The 18,011-nt window shown below is 44.2% G+C and overlaps 1 pseudogene; it reads left to right on the plus strand.

Moving 5' to 3' along the window:
- Positions 1–884: 884 nt before the first annotated feature.
- LOC112249473 lies at positions 885–8,330 on the plus strand (annotated as a pseudogene).
- The last annotated feature ends 9,681 nt before the right edge of the window (positions 8,331–18,011 follow it).

Raw genomic sequence — 18,011 nt, forward strand, 5'->3', positions numbered from 1 at the left:
CGCTTTAAAAGCAAAACCAAAAGAAATGTAGTTTGTGTTTATATTGATAACTGATAGTGTTTATATTGATAACTGATAGTGTTTATATTGATAACTGATAGTGTTTATATCGATAACTAATAGTGTTTATATTGATAACTGATAGTGTTGATATTGATAACTGATAGTGTTTATATTGATAACTAATAGTGTTGATATTGATAACTAATAGTTTTGATATTGATAACTAATAGTGTTGATAGTGTTTATATTGATAACTAATAGTGTTGATATTGATAACTAATAGTGTTGATATTGATAACTAATAGTGTTGATATTGATAACTAATAGTTTTGATATTGATAACTAATAGTGTTGATATTGATAACTAATAGTGTTGATAATGATAACTAATAGTGTTGATATTGATAACTAATAGTGTTGATATTGATAACTAATAGTGTTGATATTGATAACTGATAGTGTTTATATTGATAACTAATAGTGTTGATGTTGATAACTAATAGTGTTGATGTTGATAACTAATAGTGTTGATATTGATAACTAATAGTGTTGATATTGATAACTAATAGTGTTGATATTGATAACTGATAGTGTTTATATTGATAACTAATAGTGTTGATGTTGATAACTGATAGTTTTGATATTGATAACTAATAGTGTTGATAGTGTTTATATTGATAACTAATAGTGTTGATATTGATAACTAATAGTTTTGATATTGATAACTGATAGTGTCTATATTGATAACTAATAGTGTTGATATTGATAACCGATAGTGTTGATATTGATATTGATATTGATATTGATAGACCCCGCTCTGCTCGCTGATCCCTCTGCTTCCGTGGAACCAGACCGTGGATTGTCACCGGAGGCTCCGGACCATGGATCGTTGCCGGAGGAACCGGTCCGTAGATCGTCGCCGGGGGCTCCGGACCGTAGATCATCACCGGAGGAACCGGACCATGGATCGTCGCTGGAGGAACCGGACCATGGATCGTCGCAGGATGCTCCAGACCGTGGATCGTCGCCAGAGGGTCTAGACCATGGATCGTCGCCGGGGGCTCCGGACCGTGGATCGTCTCTGGGGACTCCGGACCATAGATCATCGCCGGGGACTCCGGACCGTAGATCATCGCAGAAGGCTCCGGACTGGGAACCGTCGCTGGAGGCTCTGGACTGCCGACCGTCGCTGGAGGCTCTGGACTGCCGACCGTCGCTGGAGGCTCTGGACTGCAGACCGTCACTGGAGACTCCGGACTTGGATCATCTCTGGAGGCTTCGGGCCATGGATCATCACTGGAGGCTTCAGGCCATGGAGCATCACTGGAGGTTCTGGGCCATGGATCATCACTGGAGGCTTCGGGCCATGGATCATCACTGGAGGCTTCGGGCCATGGATCATCACTGGAGGCTTCGGGCCATGGATCATCACTGGAGGCTCCGGGCCATGGATCATCACTGGAGGCTTCGGGCCATGGATCATCACTGGAGGCTTCGGGCCATGGATCATCACTGGAGGCTTCGGGCCATGGATCATCACTGGAGGCTTCGGGCCATGGATCATCACTGGAGGCTTCGGGCCATGGATCATCACTAGAGGCTTCGGGCCATGGATCATCACTGGTCTGACTGCTTAGGGTTTAAAGATGGATTGGACCAAGGTGCAGCTTGGTAGGCGTACACCATAAATGTATTAAATGAACACCAAAAACAAGAAAGAATAAACGACACATAAAGTTTTGTAGCGCTAACACAGCAACTAACCAAAAACAAGATCCCACAAACTAAAGGTGGAAAAAAGGCTGCCTAAGTATGATCCCCAATCAGAGACAATGATAAACAGCTGCCTCTGATTGGGAACCATACCCGGCCAACAAAGAAATAGATCAACTAGAATGCCCACCCAAATCACACCCCGACCTAACCAAATAGAGAAATAAAAAGGCTCTCTAAGGTCAGGGCGTGACAATTAACCCTTGCTCACCAGAATAATGTCATAAATCAATAGGATGAATGCTTCAATGTTGTTGACATCGGTAAGGTTTTCACCGTAATCTCTGCTTCTTAAGCGGAGCAAAGATGTTTAGGGACTGGGGAGAAAAGGCATTGTATAAAAATATAAAAGGGAAAGATTTTCTGTGCAAAATGCCCAAATGACATCAGTTTGACCGGTTGTAAGGAAATAGAAAGCTGTGAAAACGACCCACATGTTTCTGATAAGATTTCAGTTCAACTTGAATGCATATTTTATGTGGTTGAAATACTATCAGCTTTTATGATGCTGATAAAGATAACACCTCTACAGACGGTATCTAACTTCACATTCGCATTCTCTCAAGACACTGAAATAAATCAATCATATTTCTCCACTCCTGTTCCAGAGTCAAAATTGTGCCTTCATTTGCTGTATGATTTTACAGCAAAATCTACAGGAGTTAATATTCAGGCTATTAAAGCTATGTGAGAGGTTATAGACCTACAGTCAGTGACCATTAACCCATCTGAACTACAGTTTCCTTGACCTGCTATTATAGGCCTACTTGAAATCCCCGGGTCGTGACGGTCGAATTTGTATAACGCCTCACAATCATCACACATAACATAGCTGGCACTGCTATCCTCTTTTACCAATGAAACAAATCTTTCCCAAACATGACTTTTCTGGCCCTCCCTTCTCTTTATTTTCAACTCTCCATTTCACAGCTTTTCTCTTATTGAATTAAACTCAGACGTAGTCCTTTTTACTTTTTACTTTTTCGGCCTGTTCCCAAAATCATTTGACGATTGGTGTGTAGGCTATTTGGCGTGCGTACAATTAGGCCCTAAAGCTTAGGCTTACATACTAATGCAACAGCCTCAAGTAATTTAAAAAAAACTCAATGTAGCTTATAAATTGCACAAGAATAATACATTCATGGATTTATTAAGGTATTGTTTTCTCTTTATTCAACCCGCCACCCACCCGCCCTTCATCCACAAGATTGACCCTAACACCCCCACAGGTTATGAGTCAGACCGCACATCACTACTATCAGCTGCTAAAGCCGCTTTCTATCACTCTAAATTTCAAGCTTTTGCCTCGTCAAAACTTTTTTCACACCTTAAGCCTCCCCCTTAATCCTCCACCGCCTCGCCCTCCCTCCTCTCCTCCCCTCCCTCCTCCCTTCCCGACCCTCCATCCTCCCTCTATTCAAAGAAGGTCAAAGAAGGTCGACAATATCTGCTCCTCATTTACTCAGCTTATTGAGTCCACTGGTCCCATTCTGGCAAAAACTATCCTACGCTTTGACCTCTCTCTCCAGATGAAATCCTGTGACTAGTGAGGTCCGGCCGCCTGACAACCTGCCCACTAGACCCCACCCCTCCTCCCTTCTCCAGACCATCTCTGGAGACCTTCTCCCATTCCTCACCTCCCTCATCAACTCATCCCTGACCACTGGCTGCATCCCATCTGACTTCAAAATGGCCCTAGTCGCTCACCTCCTCAAGAAACCAACACTTGACCTCTCTGAGGTCAACCTACAGACCAGTATCCCTTTTTATTTAATGTCCTTAACACTTTAGCGTGCTGTCACCATTGTTCCTGTTCCCAAGAAAGCTAAGGTAACTGAGCTAAACGACTACCGCCCCGTAGCACTCACTTCCGTCATCATGAAGTGCTTTGAGAGACTAGTCAAGGACCATATCACCTCCACCCTACCTGACACCCTAGACCCACTCCAATTTGCTTACCGCCCAAATAGGTCCACAGACGATGCAATCTCAACCACACTGCACACTGCCCTAACCCATCTGGACAAGAGGAATACCTATGTGAGAATGCTGTTCATCGACTACAGCTCGGCATTCAACACCATAGTACCCTCCAAGCTCGTCATCAAGCTCGAGACCCTGGGTCTCGACCCCGCCCTGTGCAACTGGGTACTGGACTTCCTGACGGGCCGCCCCCAGGTGGTGAGGGTAGGCAACAACATCTCCACCCCGCTGATCCTCAACACTGGGGCCCCACAAGGGTGCGTTCTGAGCCCTCTCCTGTACTCCGTTCACCCACGACTGCGTGGCCACGCACGCCTCCAACTCAATCATCAAGTTTGCGGACGACACAACAGTGGTAGGCTTGATTACCAACAACGACGAGACGGCCTACAGGGAGGAGGTGAGGGCCCTCGGAGTGTGGTGTCAGGAAAATAACCTCACACTCAACGTCAACAAAACTAAGGAGATGATTGTGGACTTCAGGAAACAGCAGAGGGAACACCCCCCTATCCACATCGATGGAACAGTAGTAGAGAGGGTAGCAAGTTTTAAGTTCCTCGGCATACACATCACAGACAAACTGAATTGGTCCACTCACACAGACAGCATCGTGAAGAAGGCGCAGCAGCGCCTCTTCAACCTCAGGAGGCTGAAGAAATTCGGCTTGTCACCAAAAGCACTCACAAACTTCTACAGATGCACAATCGAGAGCATCCTGGCGGGCTGTATCACCGCCTGGTACGGCAACTGCTCCGCCCACAACCGTAAGGCTCTCCAGAGGGTAGTGAGGTCTGCACAACGCATCACCGGGGCAAACTACCTGCCCTCCAGGACACCTACACCACCCGATGTTACAGGAAGGCCATAAAGATCATCAAGGACATCAACCACCTGAGCCACTGCCTGTTCACCCCGCTATCATCCAGAAGGCGAGGTCAGTACAGGTGCATCAAAGCTGGGACCGAGAGACTGAAAAACAGCTTCTATCTCAAGGCCATCAGACTGTTAAACAGCCACCACTAACATTGAGTGGCTGCTGCCAACACACTGACACTGACTCAACTCCAGCCACTTTAATAATGGGAATTGATGGGAAATGATGTAAATATATCACTAGCCACTTTAAACAATGCTACCTTATATAATGTTACTTATCCTACATTATTCATCTCATATGCATACGTATATACTGTACTCTATATCATTGACTGCATCCTTATGTAATACATGTATCACTAGCCACTTTAACTATGCCACTTTGTTTACATACTCATCTCATATGTATATACTGTACTCGATACCATCTACTGTATCTTGCCTATGCTGCTCTGTACCATCACTCATTCACATATCCTTATGTACATATTCTTTATCCCCTTACACTGTGTATAAGACAGTAGTTTTGGAATCGTTAGCTAGATTACTTGTTGGTTATTACTGCATTGTCGGAACTAGAAGCACAAGCATTTCGCTACACTCGTATTAACATCTGCTAACCATGTGTATGTGACAAATAAAATTTGATTTGATTTGATTTGATTTATAACCAACTCTCATGATCTCTCTCAGAAAGATCTCCTTGACCCTAAGCAGTCAGGCTTCAAGACACAACTGAGACCGCTCTCCTCTGCGTCATGGAGGCTCTCCGCTCAGCCAAAGCTGACTTTATCTCCTCTGTTTTCCTCCTCCGAGATCTATCCGCTGCCTTCAACACTGTGAACCATCAGATCCTCCTCTCCACCCACTCAGGCCTGGGCATCTCAGGCTCTATCAGATCCTCCTCTCCACCCACTCAGGCCTGGGCATCTCAGGCTCTATCAGATCCTCCTCTCCACCCACTCAGGGCTGGGCGTCTCAGGCTCTATCAGATCCTCCTCTCCACCCACTCAGGCCTGGGCATCTCAGGCTCTATCAGATCCTCCTCTCCACCCACTCAGGCCTGGGCATCTCAGGCTCTATCAGATCCTCCACTCCACCCACTCAGGCCTGGGCATCTCAGGCTCTATCAGATCCTCCTCTCCACCCACTCAGGCCTAGGCATCTCAGGCTCTATCAGATCCTCCTCTCCACCCACTCAGGCCTGGGCATCTCAGGCTCTATCAGATCCTCCTCTCCACCCACTCAGGCCTGGGCATCTCAGGCTCTATCAGATCCTCCTCTCCACCCACTCAGGCCTGGGCATCTCAGGCTCTATCAGATCCTCCTCTCCACCCACTCAGGCCTGGGCATCTCAGGCTCTATCAGGTCCTCCTCTCCACCCACTCAGGCCTGGGCATCTCAGGCTCTATCAGATCCTCCTCTCCACACACTCAGGCCTGGGCATCTCAGGCTCTATCAGATCCTCCTCTCCACCCACTCAGGCCTGGGCATCTCAGGCTCTATCAGATCCTCCTCTCCACCCACTCAGGCCTGGGCGTCTCAGGCTCTATCAGATCCTCCTCTCCACCCACTCAGGGCTGGGCATCTCAGGCTCTATCAGATCCTCCTCTCCACCCACTCAGGCCTGGGCATCTCAGGCTCTATCAGATCCTCCTCTCCACCCACTCAGGCCTGGGCGTCTCAGGCTCTATCAGATCCTCCTCTCCACCCACTCAGGGCTGGGCGTCTCAGGCTCTATCAGATCCTCCTCTCCACCCACTCAGGCCTGGGCATCTCAGGCTCTATCAGATCCTCCTCTCCACCCACTCAGGCCTGGGCATCTCAGGCTCTATCAGATCCTCCTCTCCACCCACTCAGGGCTGGGCATCTCAGGCTCTATCAGATCCTCCTCTCCACCCACTCAGGCCTGGGCATCTCAGGCTCTATCAGATCCTCCTCTCCACCCACTCAGGGCTGGGCATCTCAGGCTCTATCAGATCCTCCTCTCCACCCACTCAGGCCTGGGCATCTCAGGCTCTATCAGATCCTCCTCTCCACCCACTCAGGCCTGGGCGTCTCAGGCTCTATTAGATCCTCCTCTCCACCCACTCAGGGCTGGGCATCTCAGGCTATCAGATCCTCCTCTCCACCCACTCAGGCCTGGGCATCTCAGGCTCTATCAGATCCTCCTCTCCACCCACTCAGGCCTGGGCGTCTCAGGCTCTATCAGATCCTCTCCACCCACTCAGGCCTGGGCATCTCAGGCTCTATCAGATCCTCCTCTCCACCCACTCAGGGCTGGGCATCTCAGGCTCTATCAGATCCTCCTCTCCACCCACTCAGGCCTGGGCATCTCAGGCTCTATCAGATCCTCCTCTCCACCCACTCAGGGCTGGGCATCTCAGGCTCTATCAGATCCTCCTCTCCACCCACTCAGGGCTGGGCATCTCAGGCTCTATCAGATCCTCCTCTCCACCCACTCAGGCCTAGGCATCTCAGGCTCTATCAGATCCTCCTCTCCACCCACTCAGGGCTGGGCATCTCAGGCTCTATCAGATCCTCCTCTCCACCCACTCAGGGCTGGGCATCTCAGGCTCTATCAGATCCTCCTCTCCACCCACTCAGGGCTGGGCATCTCAGGCTCTGCACACTCTTGGATTGCATCCTACCTGGCAGACTGCTCCTACCAGGTGACGTGGAGAGGATCTGTGTCTGCACCACATACTCTCACTACTGGGGTTCCCCAGGGTTCTAGGCCCTCTCTTCTCTATACACCAAGTCACTCACCTCCGTCTTATGCTCACATGGTCTCTTCTATCATTGCTATGTGGATGACACTCAACTACTTTTCTCCTTCCCCCTTCTGACATCCAGGTGGCAACAGGCATCTCTGCTTGCCTGGCAGATATCTCAGCTTGGATGTCGGCCCATCACCTCAAGCTCAATCTCGACAAGACGGAGCTGATCTTCCTCCCAGGGAAGGGCTGCCTACTCCAAGACCTCTCCATCACGGTTGACAATTCCACAGTGTCCCCCTTCCAGAGTGCAAAGAACCTTGACGTGACCTTGGAGAACATCCTGTCATTCTCTGCAAACATCAAAGCAGTGACTCGGTCCTGCAGGTTCATGATTTACAACATCTGCAGAGTACGACCCTACCTCACACAGGAAGTGGTGCAGGTCCTAATGCAAGCTCTTGTCATCTTCTGTCTAGACTACTGCAACTCTCTGTTGGTGGTAATCCCTGCTTGTGCCATCAAACCCCTGCAACTTATCCAGAACGCCGCAGCCCAACTGGTGTTCAACCTTCCCAAGTTCTCCCATGTCAGCATAATCCCTTACACACTCACACCCACTATAAGACCATGTTACTTGCCTACGGAACAGCAAAGGGAACTACCCCTCCCTACCTTCTGGCTATGCTCAAAACCTACACCCCAACCCAAGCACTCCATTCGGCCACCTCTGGTCTCTTGGCCCTCCCACCCCTACAAAGGGTCAACTTCCTCTTAGCCCAGTCAAAACTTTTCTCTGTCCTGGCACCCCAATGATGGAACCAACTTCCCCTTGAAGCTAGGACAGTATAGTCCCTGCCCATCTTCCAAAAATGTCTGAAACCTTACCTCTTCAAAGAGTATCTTAAATTAATCTCACAGCGCCTCTCCCCACTGCCCCCACCTACTAAAAAACAAATAAATAATAATAATAAATAAATGTACGTTTTCCTACTAGCAGTGACTTTGCTGATAACTACTTTATTGAGGGAAAATGCACTTACTATGCCTGTGATATGTGGTTGTCTCACCCAGCTATCTTAAGATGAATGCACTACTTGTAAGTCGTTCTGGATAAGAGTCTGCTAAATGACTCAAATTTAAACGTAAAAGGAGAATGATTGATTGACATGAGCGGTGAGGCGGTACTGATCTCTACGGGAGCAAGAGGTGAAATAACCCAATGATGTGAAAACAGGAGGACCATGGCACTAATCTGGGAGAATGGGGGAGATAAAGAAGCGTAATGAACTTCAAACAAGAGAGTCATTGAGCTTTTACATTTATCATGTTAAAAAGGTAGATTCTTTATCAAGGAATCTCCATCAAACCAGCAAAGAATGCCTGAAGAACCATTTTGAAATTTGTCTCACTCTCAACATTTCATCTTATATGTTCATATAAGGAGGGATGGAAAAGGACCATTGGTTATTGATCAGATTCAACCTTTTATTGTAACAATCGTCTGTTGAAGAAGGTGAGGACCAAAGCACAGTGTGGTAAGTGTTCATACTCTTATTTCAACTGAACACGAAATAACAAAAATAACACAGAGAATGAACAAAAACCGGAACAGTCCTGTCTGGTGCAGAAACACAAAACAGAAAATAACTACCCACAAAAAACATGTGGGAAAAAGCTACCTAAGTATGGTTCCCAATCAGAGACAACGATAGACAGCTGTCCCTGATTGAGAACCAAACCTGGCCAAAACAAAGAAATACAAAAACATAGAAAAAGGAACATAGAATGCCCACCCAAATCACACCCTGACCAAACCAAATTAGAGACTTAAAAAGCTCTAAGGTCAGGGCGTGACATTTTATATAAGGAGGGATAGAAAATGATCATTGGTTACTGATGAGATTCAACCTTTTCAATCCAAATTAAAAATACACATCCATAAACTACATGACATTCTCTCACAGAAATATTTAAGCGTTGATGAAATATAAATATAGTTACAACATTGTTTCTTCATACTATCTAACTATCTATTGTTATTATTTTTTTTATTTTTTATTATCTAAGATAAAGAGCAACAAACCTTGCAGACTGCGAGAAATAGATAGATAAGAGGTGTTGACAAAGTCAACTTCGTTGAGCAAACAGCTGGAACCTGAGAATACTCTTACTAAGTAAAGCTAATTAGATTAGTTGTCCATTCTTTGTATCCCTGCGGGCCATGCTTCATCTAATACCTTGAAGAAGTGGATTGGTGTAGCTGCTGTTATCTTATTGACATCTTGTGTCTGACTAGTGAGGCATGTCGTATAAGAGTCGTTCTGTAAAGGTAACTTCTGTATTTATATGCAACTCTATACTGTTCTAGTAAGCATACCAGTATTGCACTTGTTTAAGACCTCAAGGTACCTCTTAGCGTCCCTGGTCAGGACGACCTGCCTTAGCCTTGACCTTGTAGACAGCTCTGTCTTAGTTGGCGCAGATAAGTGCCACCTCTCTTCAGTTCCAATATAATACACAATGCAGTCGAACACCCTGCCAGTGACACTCTGGTTGAGGCTTGATGCTGTAATAGAAATTATTCAACACTTCAGGGCATTTATGCAACTGGCCAGTGGCCCGTGTCTCTGTGCCCGTGTGACTCAGGAGTCGAGACTAAACCCTCCGTCTACGTCTAGCCTCGCTTTCCCCAACTCCCCCCTATTGTGAGATGGCCTTTTTTTAGAGGTGAATGGGAGATCTTGAAGAGAGAAGTGAAAGGGCTAGGACATGTATCTCTAATTGGAAATAGGACGGAAAGAGGAGGGTCGGGGGGGCATGGTGCTCTGTGCACAGAGCTGAAAGTGATACCCTTGTCTGTTCTAGCCTTCCCCACTCCAGCCTGCTCCACTCCGGCCTGCTCCATCCTGAGGATACCTGAGAGTGGGGGTCTCCTGGGAAATCGACTAAGGACTTTCAACGGCCATGAAAGGGAGAGGAATCAAACACAAGAAAACTCCTACAATATACAGTACCCCTCCCCAGAGCAGGGCGGCCTGATGAAATATTATCTGTACAGCCACTGTACAATGGGGAAGGACAGAGCCCTTAATATACAGAGCGGGTCTTTACAGTGAGTGGGAGGGACAGGCATTGCTCTGCTCTCAACCTCATCATTGGTAATGTAGGTATTTTATCCAGGGAATCAGGAGGTCCTTCTTGGGACTTTAAAGAGGAACTCTCCAACAGATTGACTACTGGGTCATTCAACTGCGTTCTCTCTTTGCATCGTCTGCTGTACACTTTTGTACGGTGAACAATCTCTGTGCTCCGATTGCGATTTTGTAAGATGGGAGCTTCACACAGTTAGGACGCATTCAAAACGATACGATCCCAATCTACTTTCAGTTCCTGTTTGACTGATTATACTACATCATTGATGTGATTCAAGGACAAGAATGTTATCTCATCATTCAACATTATCAGACAGATAATCTGACTTTTGGGATGGATATGGCGATGGGGAGATTCCTGAAGAGTAGCTAGCTATGTGTCAACAACATAGTCTTTATCAGTGAGGTGGTTACTCCCCAGATTTGCATGTATGTACTGTACATGGGTCTACTTGGCAGCTATCCAGTAGATGTTAGGCATGGTGAACATTGCTGGGCTTCGGTGCCAAGTGTGTGGGTGGATGGGTGGGTGCGTAGGCTGTCCTGTTTAAAACACAACCACGAAGTCCTCACCCAGGTCAGACCATTAATTTCCTGCTGAGAAGGTGCTCGGTAATGTTCAGAAGTGTGGGTGGGTGAAGTCCTCACCCAGGTCAGACCATTCATTTCCTGCTGAGAAGGTGCTCGGTCATGTTCAGCATTGTGGGATTGGAAAAGGGCCTTTAGCACAGTCACTTCCAAATACACTCCGCTTTCACGTCTCTGCAGTCAAACTGCACCCCATACAAATCAAATCAAATCAAATTCAAATCAATCAAATCAAATCATTGCCATACATTGCTGAAGGGGAGCTGCACGCTGGACGTAACCCAACCCCTGTGGAGGTCATAATGTGTCAAAACATTAAATAGCCATACAGTGGAGCTGTTTCCAATACGGATCGGATACACACACACACACACACACACATGCACATACATACAAACATACAGACACATCCACACACACAAAACTTGTAACTCGTGCTCACCGAGCATTGAGCATGGAGATAATTGGGCTCACCATTGAGCATGGAGATAATTGGGCTCACCATTGATCATGGAGATAATTGGGCTCACCATTGAGCATGGAGATAATTGGGCTCACCATTGAGCATGGGATTGGGATACCATTGATCATGGAGGCTCACCATTGAGCATGGAGATGGAGATTGGGCTCACCATTGAGCATGGAGATAATTGGGCTCACCATTGAGCATGGGGATAATTGGGCTCACCATTGAGCATGGGGATAATTGGGCTCATCATTGAGCATGGAGATAATTAGGCTCACCATTGAGCATGGAGATAATTGGGCTCACAATTGAGCATGGAGATAATTGGGCTCACCATTGAGCATGGAGATAATTGGGCTCACCATTGTGTGCTTCTGAATTGGACGGTTACCCAAGAAGCCTCATGTTAGTCCATGTACATTTGCTTTGAAGGTGGCGGACAGAAAAACACAACCCCAGTAAGAACAGAACCTGAGAGACCCTGGTTCACCCACAACTGTATTTTATGCTCATGCACAGAGACAAACGGACATCAGTGACATCCGCATCCAGAAACAACAGGAAGTGTGTTTGGGACTTTGGCCTGGGCTACTTTATAAAGCAACCACAGGACATCATTCACAAATATATATTAAAATAGCTCACGCATTTCAAAAAAAAAAAATATATATATGTATTTAAAGAGGTAATCTGTGATAGCTACATCCATTTTTTAATCTACAATGCCTTGGCTTTAAGACCCTCTGACCACCTCTCTCCTGATATGTTGCAGATCTTAGACAATCACAGAGACATTTCCATGATCTAATAATAATAACCCTGAGATATCAGGGAAACATGGAGTTTGCATTGATAACAACAGACAAAAGACCTGGTGTTCTTCAGAAGTCAATGCATTATTCACGCCTTCATTGGCTCATGTGACCGTTTCTATTATATTGTCCTCCCTGCTTGGATAACAATCTTTTAAAAAAGGACACAAAGCATTCCCCATATCTCGCTACGCTTGCAGGTGTGTGCATGTCTCCACACAAGCACTTCACACTAGTCCACGCTTAGCATTGCAGACATTCATGTTTCAATAGCAGCACTTACAGATGAGCTGGACCGGGCTGGCAGTGTGACAGGTGCTCTCTGCACTCCACCTGCATTATAAGGGCATGAGTGAGGGATAATTCAAGGACCATAGACACCATCAGTTCTAATGAACATTGCAAAGTGACTGAAAGAATAATATCATGACTTATTATTTAAATAGCTTCTTTAATGACATGGACCTTGTCCCTCTACATATTGTTATTGTAGTTTTTTCCTTCCCCTCCTCCTTTCTCTCTCTCTCTCTCTCCCTCTCTCTCTCTCTATCTCTCTCTCTCTCTCTCTCGCTCCCCCTCTCTATCTCTCTCCCTCTCTCGATCTCTCACCCTCTCTCTCTCTCTTTCTCTCTTTCTTGCTCTCTCTCCCTCCCTCTCTCTCCCTCGCTCTTTCTCCCCCTCTCTCTCTCTCTCTCCCTGCTCTCTCTCTCCTCCCTCTCTCTCCCTCTATTGCCCTCTCTCTCGCCCTCTCTCCTCTCTCCTCCTCTCTCTCTCTCTCTCTCTCCCTCTATTGCCCTCTCTCTCGCCCTCTCTCCGTCTCTCCCTCTCTCTCTCTCCCTCTCTCGCTCTCTCTCGCTCTCTTTCTCTTTCTCTCTCTTTTGCTCTCTCCCTCTCTCACCCTCTCTCTCTCTCGCTCTCTCTCTCTCTCTCCCCCTCTATTACCCCTCTCTCCCCCTCTCTCTCTCTCTCTCTCTCCCTCTCGCCCCCTCTCTCTCTCTTTCTCTCTCTCTCTCTTTTGCTCTCTCTCCCTCCCTCCCTCTCTCTCTTTCTACTCATCCTGTGTTCTGTCGCTCTTTCTCTTCTTTTTGTTGATGCCCCTTGCTCTCCTCTCTCCCTCAGCAGATGGGGAGTATGGCCCAGTTCTACCCTTTGTTCTGGAGTCCCCAGAGAGTACTGGCTTGTTGGACTGCTGAACTCCCCATATCTCATACAAAATTCAACAACCTCTCATTTCATTTTAGAAAACCATGGAATGCACTTGCTTCTGAATCCATTTGAATGATATTTTGGCCATTTGATTGGCCTCTTGTTTTATTATACAACAAGGTATGGGACAGTATAATTGCTTGCATGGTTGTACATGATATCACCCCTCACGGCTGATGGTCCAAGAGAGAATATTATTCAATATAAGTGCTTTTTATTCTAAATACAATATGTATTCTTTGGAAACTTACAAAAAAGAATACTACAAAGAACATTAGGCCTATATTAAGCTGGAGAGAGAGAAACTATGTTAAAATTGGGATAAGAAAAATTGAGGACCTTTTTAACTATGACATTGCACAGACCAATCTGTGTTGGTGGCAACAATCAATCAATCAAATGTATTTATAAAGCCCTTTTTACATTAGCCAATGTCACAAAGTGCTGTACAGAAACCCAGCCAAAAACCACAAACAGCAAGCAATGCAGGTGTAGAAGCACGGTGGCTAAGAAAAACTCCCTAGAACTAGACTATAGGCTATAGTTTGTCTTCCCTTTCATCACTATAAACATATTCACTTTGTATAACTTTTTTTTATTTCATAATGGACAGATACAATTATATTGGTTAGAGCCTTGGACTAGTAACCGAAAGGTTGCAAGATTGAATCCCCGAACTGACAAGGTAAAAATCTGTCGTTCTGCCCCTGAACAAGGCAGTTAAACCCACTGTTCCTAGGCCGTCATTGAAAATAAGAATTTGTTCTTAACTGACTTGCCTACCACTATTAATCCACCAATTTGATTACCATTAATGTACCTCCAGACAGAGTGTGACTGCATACAAAAAGTGAAAAGATGTTTTTGAAACATGATGATGCACATGAAGCCATAGGATACTTGCACGCGTGTTGGGTCTCGGGTTCTCTCATAGCCCCCACCATTGCGGCAGAAGGATGGCGGGGTTGTTTTTATTTTTCATAACGCCCACATCTACATTTTTAATAAGAGTGAAATCTCAACCCGTATTGTCGCTCAGCTGTTTTTGAGACCATTGTTTATTTAGAATCGACATGATAGCACCAGTAGCGTTCTAATGAGTGGAGATAGGTTATAGATATGACAGCACATAGTGGAGATAGTAGCGATATCATCAGAGTTTCGCCCATCACAGAAATGTTTGGAGCGGATATCCCTTCCAATCATAATTATTATCAAAACGTTGAATTTCAGTGTTTTTATGAGGATTTCCAAGAAATTGTATTGCCAGTCTGGACTCCGAATCAATTAAAGTTTGTATAGCATTAACAAAAAGAATCGTGCCAAGTAAGTTAAAATAGCCCCAATTATGTTGTAAAATGAGTAACGGTAAAGGCAACTTTATCGACCATGTTGGAGTTGGAAACACTAACTTCCAACAACGTTATCAATGTTTTTCATCCCCATTAAATAAGCACGGCTATTCCTGTGATTTCGTGAAAACCAGACATAAGAGTTGGACAACTTATTGGTATGTCATTAAAGAGTGATGGTTACAAATAAAAACAACGAAATAGAACACATTTGTTCACATCGGCGACAAATAGGATAAAACTCAATATAGGTTCGGAACGCAGCCCAGTAGGCTACTGGCTAGCTATATGATAGACCTGAGCACCACGCCAAATCCGATAATGTACCTGTTTACCAGTTATAGCGGGTCACATGAGTCACGCAAGTACAGATGGCTGCTTTGTTAATAATCAGATAACGGTGTGTGAATAAATACGGTAAATAATTTAACACCGCATTATATTGCCTATTATTCTCCACATTGATCGAGATTAAGGGGCACACGGTGTGACTGGTTAAAACCAGGGGGAGGGAGCAGAAGCGGCAGGTACAAACAGACACTTTCATAAATAATTTCGAAACATTTTTAACACGCCTTTTCTACGGAGGAGTGGGCTAATCTGAAAATGTACAGATGATCCTATTAGGCATGGCTCAAATGAAAATGTTCAAAATTCATTGACAGTCTGCACTGTAGTTTAGTCTAAACCGAAGGTGACTGCATAAAATGAGGGTAAAAGAGTGTAAGTATAACTCATTTTGGTAAGTGTGTGTGTGAGAGAGAGCGAGAGAGAGCATGCTCGCTCGCGTGTGGCTACTTTGCGAGCAAGCTGACGTGTGCGTTGCGGGTTTACTAAGAAAGTGTGTTCTATCCAGAGTCCTGAGGGACACTGATCACAGTGTGTGGAGGGGACCCGAGCGCTCACCAGCTGACAGCGCGTGCTTCAATGAGGCTATCCAACACCTTCGACCACGGGCCTGCCAACAATAGCCTGAAATTAATGCACACTCCGATTACAATTAATTTAGTAAATGTCACCAAAACTCAACACTTAACTAATGTTATGGGTAGGCCTAGAGTGAACAGGATTTTACTCAAAGTATAACTAGTTCAAGTTAGCCTACTTATTTTTGTGGAAGGTGCCATGCACTGTTGCTCTAAAGTAAACCATAGAATATTAGTAATAATTGTATTGTAATTCCTAATTATATGCTATAAACACTCAAGTTAGAATGCATCATTTTTGGACTAGAAGGTCCAACATATAAAGAGCGATTTGTGGACACGTTTTTTAAATTGATTTTTTTAACTATGATTCACTTATACAATAAGTTACAGAGAAAATTGAGTGTCATTTTTTAAATTTGAGATATTTACATAAAGATAATACTTTTATTCAAGATATAATTTGTGCGCTGTAAATATATTTTAGTGATGGTTTAACTTTTACGTGAGCGTCTTATAGGCATAGGCTATTTAGTGGTTTGTTTTCTGAGCTCTTAAATTATATAACGCATTTGCAAACTATTTTGAATTATGATTGATGCAATTATTTGACACAGCCTACGTTAAATTATTATTATTACTATTTCAAGCCACCAATCCATACTAAAGATGCACAGACTTCAGGTAAACAAGATGAACGGATAACTTTAGGGCCTATGGATAGGCATATATGCAGGAAAAAGTTAATCGAAACAACAATAAAATAAAAGTTGTCTATCATTATTAGCTGTATATAGCCTACACGTAAGAGATACACCGAATTATCTCGAATATCCACGAGGTCACAGAAGATGATTTTGTTTTACACATTTCAGTAATGAAGTCAAGCTGAAGACGAGCCAAATGAAAGGACTTCTCTGGTGACAGCTAAACCCCTAATAGGGTTTATTTATAAATGCATTTGATAAAATAAATAATAATAACACCTATTATAAGTCTAACAGGTAGGCATATAATTATACTACTACTACTACTACCACCACCACTACTACTACTACTGCTACTACTACTACTGCTACTACTACTACTACTACTGCTACTACTGCTACTACTACTACTACTGCTACTACTACTACTACCACTACTACTACTACTACTACTACTACTACTACCACCATTACTACTACTACTACCACCACTACTACCACCACTACTAATACTACTGCTACTGCTGCTACTGCTACTACTACCGCCACTACTACTACTACTACTACTACTACTACTACCACCACTACTACTACTACTACTACTACTACTACCACCACTACTACTACTACTACTGCTACTACCACCACCACTACTACTGCTACTACTACTACTACTACTACTAATGCTACTGCTGCTACTACTGCTACTACTACTATTACTACTTTTACTACTACTACTACTACTACTAATAATAATAATCATCATCATCGTCATCATATTTCTCCTCTGTCCCGCAAGTGTTCCTGCATGTCATGCAATGAAAAAGTAATTGTTATCATGGTCTTTCATGGAATAGTTGTGTGATGGTTGTAACGTTAGTGTTCGTATAGGCCATCTATTTTCTTTGCTTATCAACATCTTGAAGCACTGAAACAACAGAAAATGATGGTTTTCAACTTGATTATTTTATTCTCAAAATGAAAAGAACATAAACCAGTTAATGGCAAACCAGTTTTTTTTAAACATTTGAAATTACACATTTAAATGAAAAAAATAAATGAAAACAATTAGGAATAATTAAACTTCAATCATCCAATGAAAGCACAGACACACATGTTAATTTGAAGTGAATAGCCCAAAATACAAAAAGAACACAACATTGATATATTAAATATCAAATTGGCAGGCCTACTAAAACAAACAATGGTTCAATAACAAAGTCATGTTATTCCAAGCCTCTGGCTCTTGTTTTAAAGTGCGAATTGTTAACTTTTGAAGTCGCAAACAAATTCATACGATTCATTTACAAACAATGAAATCATGATCATGAGAAGTATAAGGAAATATAATTACAAACAACCTTTACATTTAAAAATATCAGGCAATTTCTTGGAAGACAGCGTTTTGTCCATGCTGTGATATTGGGAAAGCCCGTGGCAATGCTGC

This window comes from Oncorhynchus tshawytscha, linkage group LG04 (genome assembly GCF_018296145.1).
Source record: "Oncorhynchus tshawytscha isolate Ot180627B linkage group LG04, Otsh_v2.0, whole genome shotgun sequence".
Taxonomy (NCBI): Eukaryota; Metazoa; Chordata; class Actinopteri; order Salmoniformes; family Salmonidae; genus Oncorhynchus; species Oncorhynchus tshawytscha.